The sequence below is a fragment of the Dromiciops gliroides genome, chromosome 6 (assembly GCF_019393635.1).
Source record: "Dromiciops gliroides isolate mDroGli1 chromosome 6, mDroGli1.pri, whole genome shotgun sequence".
NCBI classification, from domain to species: domain Eukaryota; kingdom Metazoa; phylum Chordata; class Mammalia; order Microbiotheria; family Microbiotheriidae; genus Dromiciops; species Dromiciops gliroides.
In genome coordinates this window covers 161,358,220-161,368,678 of record NC_057866.1, presented here as the reverse complement: position 1 = coordinate 161,368,678, position 10,459 = coordinate 161,358,220, and positions in this window count along the sequence as shown.

Below are 10,459 nucleotides of genomic sequence, written 5' to 3'. Positions count from 1 at the left end.
TTCAGTCCACTTAAGTCTTTCAAGGTTTTTCTGAAATCTGCCTGCTCATCATTTCTTATAGCACAATAATATTCCATTACATTCATATACCACAACTTATTTAGCCATCCCCCAATTGATGGGCATCCCTTTAATTTCCAATTCTTTGCCACCACAAAAAGAGCTGCTATAAATATTTTTGTAAATGTGGGTCCTTTTCCCTTCCACCTTTTGTTTCTTAGCCAGTACCAGATTGATTTGATGATTACTAATTTTGTAATATAATTTGAAATTTAATACTGCTAAGCCACCTTCCTTCCCATATTTTTCATAGATTTCCTTGATGTTCTTTACTTTTTGTTCTTGCAGATGAATTTGTTATTATTCTTTCTAGATTTATAAAATGGTTCTTTGGTAGTTTGGTATAGTGCTGAATAAGTAAATCAATTTAGGTGGAATTATTATTTTATTACTTTGACTGGCCCTACCCATGAACAATTAATATTCCTCCAGTTGTTTATATCTATCTTTATTTTTGTGAAAAGTGTTTTGTAATTGTGTCCATATAGTTCCTGGCTATTTCTTGGAAGGAAGATTCCAAGTATTTTATACTGTCTGAAGTTATTTTAAATGGAATTTCTCTTTCTAGCTCTTTTTGCTGGGTTTTGTTGGTAGTATATAGAACTGCTGATGATTTTTGTGGGTTTATTTTATATTCTGCAATGTTGCTAAAGTTGATTCTAAAATATGTTTAGTTGATTCTCTAGGGTTTTCTGAGTATGGCATCATATTGTTGTCTATTCTTATTCCCTCTCTTTTTCTTTTTTTATTATTATAACTAACATTTATACTATAATATTGAAAAATAGTGGTGATTAAGGGTTATTCTTGCTTCATTCCTAATCTTATTGGGAAGGCTTCTAGTTTACCTGCTTTATAGATAATGTTTTCTGATGGTTTTAGATAATTACTTATCATTTTTTAAAAGGCTCCACTTATTCCTATGCTTTCCAGTGTTTTTAATAGGAATTGATGTTTTATTTTGTCAAAAGCATTTTCTGGGGGCAGCTAGGTGGTGCAGTGGATAAAGCACTGGCCCTGAATTCAGGAGGACCTGAGTTCACATCTGGCCTCAGACACATGACACTTACTAGCTGTGTGACCCTGGGCAAGTCACTTAATCCTCATTGCTCCTCACAAAAAAGACAAACAAAAGCATTTTATGTATCTGTTGAGATAATACAATTTTTGAATTTTTGTTCTTAATGTGGTTAATTATACTTATTTTCATCATATTGTACCAGTCCTTAATTCTTAGGATAAATCCCACCCGGGATTTTTGCATGATCTTTGTGATATATGGCTATAATTGCCTTGCTAGTATTTTATTTTAAATGTTTACATCAATTTCCATTAGGGAAATTGGTCTATAGGTTTCTTTTTCTCTTTTTTGCTCTATGGTTTAGGTATCAAAACTACATTTGTTCCATAAAAGGAATTTAGTATGACTCCTTATTTACCTATTTTTTTCAACTAATTTATATACTATTAGAATTATTTATTCTTTAAATGCTTGGTAGAATTCACTTGTAAATCCATCTGATCCTGGGGATTTCATCTTGGGAAACTTGTTTATGCTTGTTCAATTTCTTTTTCTTTTTTTTTTTAAAGGAATACTTTATTTTCCCCCAATTACACTAACCCATTTTAAAACTTTGTTCAAATTTTGAGTTCTCAATTCTATCCATTTCTATCCCCCCCACCCTACCCCTAAAGATGGTAAGCAATCCAGTAGGTTTTTTTGTATAAGACTTGAATAAAAAAAGAAAGTGAAAAACAGCATGCTTCAGTAAGTATTTAGACAGTATCACTTTTTTCTCTGGAGGTGGATATCATGCTTCATCATGAGTCCTTTGGGATTGTATTGGATCATTGTATTGCTGAGAATAGCTAAGCATTAACTTCTTCATCCTACTATAGTGCTGCTACTGTGTATATTCTCTTTGTTCTGATCATTCCACTTTACATCAGTTGATGTAACTCTTTGTTGTTTCTTATAGCACAATAATATTCCATCACAGTCATATACCACAGCTTGTTTAGCCATTCTTCAACCGATGGACATCCTCTTGATTTCCAGTTCTTAGTCACCACAAAAAGAACAGTTATAAAGATTTTTGTACACATAGGTCCTTTTCCTTTTTTCTTTTTGGTGATGTCTTTGGAATATAGCCTAGCAATGATATTGCTGGTCATAGTCCCAAATTGTTCTCCAGAATGGTTGGATCAGTTCACAACTCCACCAACAGTGCATTAGTGTCCAGTTTTCCTACATCCCCTCCAACATTTATAATTTTCACTTTTTTGTCATATTAGCCAGTCTGATAGGTGTGAGGCAGTACCTCAGAGTGTCATTTCAGTATCCCCTGTAATGTATATCTGACCATTTGCTTGATCCACTTATTGTCTCTGGGCTGAAAGCTCTTGATACTGCTGCTACTGCTGTTACAGCCACCTCCAAGGTCCACCGCTCATGTTGCCATATTTACTGTTGACTGCCCCCTGCCCTTGTGTCACAAATTTCTCCTGCCATCCTAAGTTATTCTGGCATGGAGAAATGTTTTACCTCAACTTTTATTGGCAATGCTACTCCAGAATTTGATTTGACATGTTATTTTAAAGATGTTATTTTGACATGTTATTTGGAGGGAAATGTTGGGAGATTATGTCTGGGCTGCTGTCTCCATTCTGCCATCTTGGCTCCACCACCTCCATACATAATGTTAACATATGCATAAGAGACTCCTTGTTAAAGGAGAAACATTTTTTTTTCACTGAATCAAATATTTTATTTTTTGTAAGTTTTAGCAAATTTTGTAACTATAAAAATCTAATTTGTTGTGCAAAATAATTACACAAACTCCTCATTCCATTAACTATTTATAAAATGACAACCTCGGTGCTTATATATATATATTAGTCTCTTAAACATTTTGTAGAGATGAGAAAGTAGGCACATGGATTACAATTATTTTCATCTTAGTTGGGACCAGCTGCTTTTCCTGTCTTTTTCTTATAGTAGCACATTGGGGACTATGATTTAAAAGTTGAGATGTATCTGAAGAAAATAGTTTGCTATAGAAATGCTGACAGGTCTATTACATTTTTCATCTATTTGTTATACTCTACCCAATTTTATCTTTAAATGATCTTGGGGATAATATGGTTTAAATGTGTCTCATGCTAAGCTCTTTGCAAATTTATTTTTCCTACTACTGCTTCTCACTGTTTTATGAGCTAAAATTACTTGCAATCTTACTTCTTCCTTTTTCCTGAAGGATTGTGAATGAATTTGTATTTTAGAATTACGTTGACCTTTTTTGCCATACATTTTGCCTTTTGTAAAGTAGATCCAATATTTGTTGGTTGAGCTATTTCTTGTCATTTTTAGTCTCATTTGGTGATTACATTGACTTCATTCAAAACAGTTGTAGTTCATATTAATGACTTTTCCTTTTTTCCAATTCTCTTTTTTCTTTCTCCTTCCTCCCTCTCTTCCTCTTTCTTTCTTTGTGACATAGGGTTCATTTGAATAGGTGAGATTAGAGGGTTGTTTTTTGTTTTTGTTTTTTGCAATTGCATGCATTATCTCATTTCAACCATCAATCAACAATTTTTGAGCTTAATATGTTCTAGGTACTTGGTATACAAATTAAAAAAAACACACCAGACAATCCCTACTCATAAGGAGCTTATGTTATAATGGGAGAGATAACAAGTACATTGCAAGTATATACATATATACATATCTAATATGAATACATACAAAGTAGCTAAATGTGAGGTATTTTTGGAAAGCACTAGCACTTAAGGGATCAGGAAGGTTTTCATGTAGATGGTGGTACTTGAGTTACATCTTAAAGGGTGGGCAATATCTTAAGGCCAAGGTGAAAAGGAAGTGCATTTCAGGCATGGAGGGTGCCCAATACAAAGGCACAGAGACAGGATGGAATATTGTGTCAGAAATAAAGATGTCAGTTTGGCTGGGTTGAAAATAGTGGGAGAGTGGGGAATGTCCCACGGGGACAGGTTATAACGTTTTTAAAAGCTAAAAAGAGGATTTCTTATTTTATCATAGAGGACTTTGCTTAGAGTAGGTTCTGCAGTGATTAAATAGCCATTTTGAAATCCTGCTCATTCTATCTCTACTATTGACCTTCAATATAAAAATATGCTCTTTTTTTCCTCCTGGCAAAATAGCCCAATGCTAGGTATTTTATAATTTTTAAAGTACACAAGATGAAATCTCTTCAACACATGGTTCTTTCTACCTCTTATTAAGATTTTCTTTCTCTTTTGTCCTTTTTTATATTTTCTTTTCTCTCACCTAGAACTATATTCTTCAATACACCAAGAAAATATAATTTTGTCAATGAGAGGGTTCCTCTTCACCAGAGCAGATTACTCTATGACTCTGTAGATGGTCTTGTAGAATTGTTGTGGTGGAACAATTCATCACTACCTGACTTACCTGATGGTGAGTTCTAAATATTTAGACTGGTCCTGGGAAGGATGGAATATGGCCCATCATATGACCTAATGAGGTGTTTACACTTTGTTCAGACCTACTAGAACTTGCACTATCCTTTAATAATAACCTTTGTCAATATAGCATCATCTCCATACTATGATGACTCTATTAGTGAATAGTAGTCTGCAGTCTTTTAAAAAATTATGCCCAATGGCATCACATAAAATATCCAAAAAAAGAAAACAGTCTGAATGAAAGAAGGAATTCTTCACAATGTTAGGATTCATAGGTAAGAAAGGACATTCCAGATCCTCTGATTCCAAATCTGGTTCTCTCTAGTTTTCAACAATCAATATTTTAACGTAATGTTATCAAGTCCTTATATCTAAGCACATCTCTTCAAGATACCTTTAATTTAATCACTTTATCCTTTATCCTCTCTGTATTTTCTAATTCTATTCACCATAAATTGTAGTCTATATTTTAATATTTGAAGGATTTAAAATTCCAAAATATTAATTTGGAAAAGAAGAACCACTCTGATGGAATTTGGTGATGAGGAGGAGGAGAAAGAGGAGGAGGATGGTGATGACGATGAATGATTTCTGACCTGAACCTGTGATTTCATCAGTGCAGTAAATTCCCAATGTGGAAACTTCTGCCAAAGATCAGCATCTTTGGCATCAACTTTTAGTCTTAAGAGAATTCCCTAGGGCCCATACCTTGTCCATAAAATAATGGATAGTTAATCACCAAAAATAATAATTTGTTGTGTCTACTTTGTTCTAGAAGTTTTGCTATACATTGGGAATACAAATAAATGTGAGGTAGTCTTTGTGCTCAAGAAATTTACATTCTCTTCAGGAGATACAGCATACATACATATCTTAATGCAGGATATATTATTATATATAATGTTATTTGTTTGTATACATGTGTATGTATATGTGCTTGTATGTATGTGTACACACACAGAGATACTCATTTAGAATGGTATAATGAACAGAGAACTGGCCTTGAAGTCAGGAAGATTTTAGCTGAAGTCAAACCTCTGAAACTAATGGCTGTATGACTCTGAATTTGACATGGTACAGAAATGCATTGGTAGAGTGATTGTTCTTACTTGGAGGTTCTCTATGATAATGAAATTAGAAGTCTAATTCCTATTCCTATCCCATGTCACATAGTAATGGGGTGGGGGCACCAAGAATAGGAGGTGGCAACAATCATGGAAGGCCTCTTGAAGGTTGTATCACTTGATCTAAACCATGAAAGGTGCTAGGGGTTCTGAGAGGTAGAATTGATGAAGGAAAGCATGGAATACAGTACCATGGAGGCAGGTGATAATAGGATGTGACATATAGGGGACAGTAAGTAAATGGATTTGGCTATAACAGAGAATGTGTGAGAAGGAATATCATATAATAAACCTAGATAATAAATCAGAACTAGACTATGATGAACTTTAAACACCAAACAGAGGAATTTGTGTTTTAGCCTACATGCAGTGGAGAACCACAGTAAATTCTTTAGCAGGAGGGTGATGTGGTCAGACCTAGGCTTTAGGAATATCAATTAAAAGACCTAATGGAGGTGGAGCAGCTAGGTGGCACAGTGGATAAAGCACTGGCCTTGGATTCAGGAGGACCTGAATTCAAATCCAGCCTCAGACACTTGACACTTACTAGCTGTGTGACCTTGGGCAAGTCACTTAACCCCTATTGCCCCCCCCAAAAAAAACCTAATGGAGGAGAGAATAAAGATTATCCCCTTATTTGGAAAGACCAATTAGGGCTTGACCTAGAATGGTTGTGGTATAATAGAGAGAAGATAGGTATGAGAGAGGTTAAGGATGTGAAATTAATAAGACTTTGTAATTTAGTAGACATGGGGGTAAGGTGTGAGAAGTAAGTAGAAAATTATTCCTATCTTCCAAACTTGAATGACTGCAAGACTACCCACTATGGTGGTGCCATGGCAAAAATAGAGAATTAAAGAGGAAGGGTGTATCAGGAGGGGAGGGGCTAATAGGTAAGTTGGAAGATAATGAGTTTAGCTTTGGACATATTGAAGCTGAGCTGCTTGTGGGACATCTGTACGGATATGTTAAACAGGCAGTTGAAGATGTGTCTGTAGTTCTGGGGAAAGATGAGGGCTTGCTCTTATGATTTGTCAGTCATCTGCATTGAAATGATGAGAGTTGAATCTTTTGAAGCTGGTAAGATCACAAAGAGGTAGAGAATGTAGAAAAGAGAAGAGGGCTTCATGCAGAATCTTGGGGTACATCTAAGAACAGCAAAAGGTTATTGGTGAAGAACCTTCAGAGTAAACTGTGATACAGAATTTTGTCAGGTATAGGAAGAGAAGCAGTTGCAAAAAAGGCGAGGTGGTCAAAAAGTAGGAGTGGTCAACAATGTCAAAATATTTTGGAGAGTTCAAGAAAAGACCATTGGGTTTTGTAATAAAGAGATCATTGTTCACACTGCACAGATCAGTTCCTGTAAAGTTCTGGGGATGGAAGCCAGATTGCAAATGGTTGAGAAGTAAACAATGGATAAGAAACTAGAGGTAAAGACTAAAGATAATCATTGCCATAAAGTAAGCATATGATTGGAAGTGTCTGTAAGTCATTCCTATCACCTTAATAAACACTTTATTCCAAAGATACACTAGGGATCTATGACCATTGCAACTCTTGAAATAATGGAGGTAAGACTACTATTGTTTTGAATAAAGACAGTCCCTCATATGAGCATGAAAGAGAGTAGAGATAAAGCATGCTTGTTGGAGGAGATAGCAGGGTCAAATGAAGATCCAGGAGATCCAGACATGTTTGAAGGAGGCAGGGAAGGGGCCAACAGATAAAGAGAAGTGGGAAATTGGGGAGGGAAGGGATGATGGAAGAGGCATAATTTTGGAAGAGACTGGAGGGGATGAGATCCAGGGAACAAGCAGATGCGGTAGAATTGGCAAGGAATAGGACCACCTCTTCTTCTGAAACTGGAGCAAATGGAGAAGATAATGGATGCTGCTGAAGGGATTTGAAATGTGGGATTAGTGAGGTTAAAGCTCATGACAGGAGGCCTCAATTAAATCAGTGAAGTATGAGGTAGATCCTCTGCTGAAAGGAAGGGGTGGTGGTGATGGTATAGGTGATGTTAAAAGAGAAAGTTTGTAGTAGCTGCTATGTGGAGTATGATGGAGAGTTGACTAGGGAAAAGTAAATACAGCAGTATGAAACAGTGAAGGTCTATTTGAGACTGGATAAAATAAATTTGTGGTAGACCTAGTTGTCCGGGTTGTGTCATTTCCTCTGCCTTCAGTAGTTTTGAGAGCAGGAGAAGGAAAGGCAGATGGTGAGAACTATCCAAAGTTGGTATATGGAAAAAGATACCTAAGACAAGGGATTCAAAGATCAAAGGCTGTATAAAGTAGAACTAGTGAACTAGAAGGCTGATAACTAGAAGGGAGGAAAGTTAAACTAGAGTAGGGGTAATGCTCCAGGAAAGCAGGGAGGGGTGTGTTGACTTGAAATTACTGTCATCATTATCATTATTAACATATTGCTCTCGTCATTCCCCAATTGAGAAATGGTCAAAGGATATGAACAGGCAGTTTTCTGATGAAGAAACCAAAGCCATCTATTCCCATATGAAAAAATGCTCTAAATCTCTAATGATTAGAGAGATGCAAAGTAAAACAACTCTGAGGTACCACCTGACACCTATCAGATTGGCTAAAATGACAAAAAAGGAAGATAATAAATGTTGGAGAGGCTGTGGGAAAATTGGAACACTAATGCATTGTTGGTGGAGCTGTGAGCTGATCCAACCATTCTGGAGAGCAATTTGGAATTATGCCCAAAGGGCGATAAAGCTGTGCATACCCTTTGACCCAGCAATCCCACTTTTAGGTCTTTTGCCCAAAGAGATCATGGAAGGGGGAAAGGGACCCACATGTACAAAAATATTTATAGCTGCTCTTTACGTGGTAGCAAGGAATTGGAAGTTGAGGGGGTGCCCATCAATTGGGGAATGGCTGGACAAGTTGTGGTATATGAATACAATGGAATACTATTGTGCTGTAAGAAATGATGAGCAGGAAGAGTTCAGAGAAACCTGGAGGGTCTTACGTGAGCTGATGATGAGTGAGATGAGCAGAACCAGAAGAACATTGTACACAGTATCATCAACATTGAGTGTTGATCTACTGTGATGGACTATATTCTTCTCACCAATGCAATGGTACAGAAGAGTTCCAGGGAACTCATGATAGAAGAGGATCTCCAAATCCAAGAAAAAAAAAGAAAGAAAGAACTGTGGAGTATAGATGCTGATTGAACCATATTATTTCTTTTGTTTTGGGTGCTGTTGGTTTTTTTTTTTCTTTCTATTTTGAGGTTTTGCATCACTGCTCTGATTCTTTCTCTTGTAACAGGATTAATGCAGAAATAGGATTAATGTTATTATGTGTATATATATATGTGTGTGTGTGTATATATATATATATATATGTATATGTATAGAGATATATAGATATAACCTATATCAGATTACCTGCTGTCTAGGGGAGGGGGGGAGGGAGGGGGTGGGAGGGAGAAAAATCTGAAATTGTAAAGCATGTATAAGCAGAAGTTGAGAACTATCTTTACATGTAATGGAAAAAATAAAAAACCTCATACATTAAAAAAAATAAAAAATAATAAATGATAAAAAAAAAACATATTGCTCTCTTGTTCCCATATTGGTACAGATTTCCCAGGATATCTTACATTTGGTTACTCTGCACTCTGAAAAGCTTCCAATATGTATAATAGCTCCTGTTTTCATTCAAAATAATAGTAGCCAATATGTGTAGTAATATGAACTACTATCATTCAAAATAATAGTAGTCATAACCCATTTTATCCATTTTTTTAGGAGCTGCCAATTGCCTGAGATCCCCGGAGTATCTTTGGGATAAAGCATTTATTGAGATAATGGGAATTACTTGTAGACTTCAGATTGTGCTTGGTTTTTGTCAATGGAAAGAATATTATATTCAAGGTTCTTTCCTGTCCATGTCTCTTCAGACATTTTTGTCTACAAATGCAGTCAATAATGGCAGCTTGTGAGTGTTTCTTGTCCAAGAACAGTCTCAGGGCGACTAGAGTAAGCATTTTTTATAATTGATTATAGATGTATTCCAGTTGGCAAATATTTTTTAAAGACTCATTCAATTTCAGGAATTCTATTTCATCTGTAAAATTTTACTGAGCCCACCCACATTTATCCATGCCATGTCCTCCTTCTCCCAGCTGTACTTAACCTCACTTACTAAATAAAGAGAATATAAGAATTTGCTTGGATTCAATCCGCTTAGTGTTTCCTTTATATTATCAGAGGATCATAGATTGAGAGCTGAATGAGAACTCAGAGATCATGAAGTCCAACCCCTTCATTGCAGATGAGACTTAGAATCAGAAAGATCAAGTATTTTCCCAAGGTCATACAGATAGCAAGTGATAGAACTGAGATTTGAATGTGGATTGTCTGACTTCATGTGCAACATATTTTCCACTATTCAATTCAATTAAAAAGTCTCCATTAAGTAACTTCATTAAGTAGCTGCCTATATATTCAACACCGGTTGCACATGAGGTTACAAAAAGAAAAAAATGAAGTAGGTTCTGCTCTTCAGGACCTTACTTTTCACTTAGGGGAAGACAAAGTGTGCATGGATAAATAAAAACTGACACTGGTTGGTGACACTGTGGAGGGCAGAGCTGTCCAAAGGGCACTTGATTTTTTCTTCTCCTTCATCATAGCTGAAACTTGCTCAGGTCTTTTTTCTCTCCTCCCTGGGGGATAGTTTTGGCTTTGATCTTTTCTCTGAGCTCTCCTTTTTCCTCCCTATCCTCTTTGTCACTGGAAATTTAATCAGTGACATCCTTTTTCAACAACTACCGTT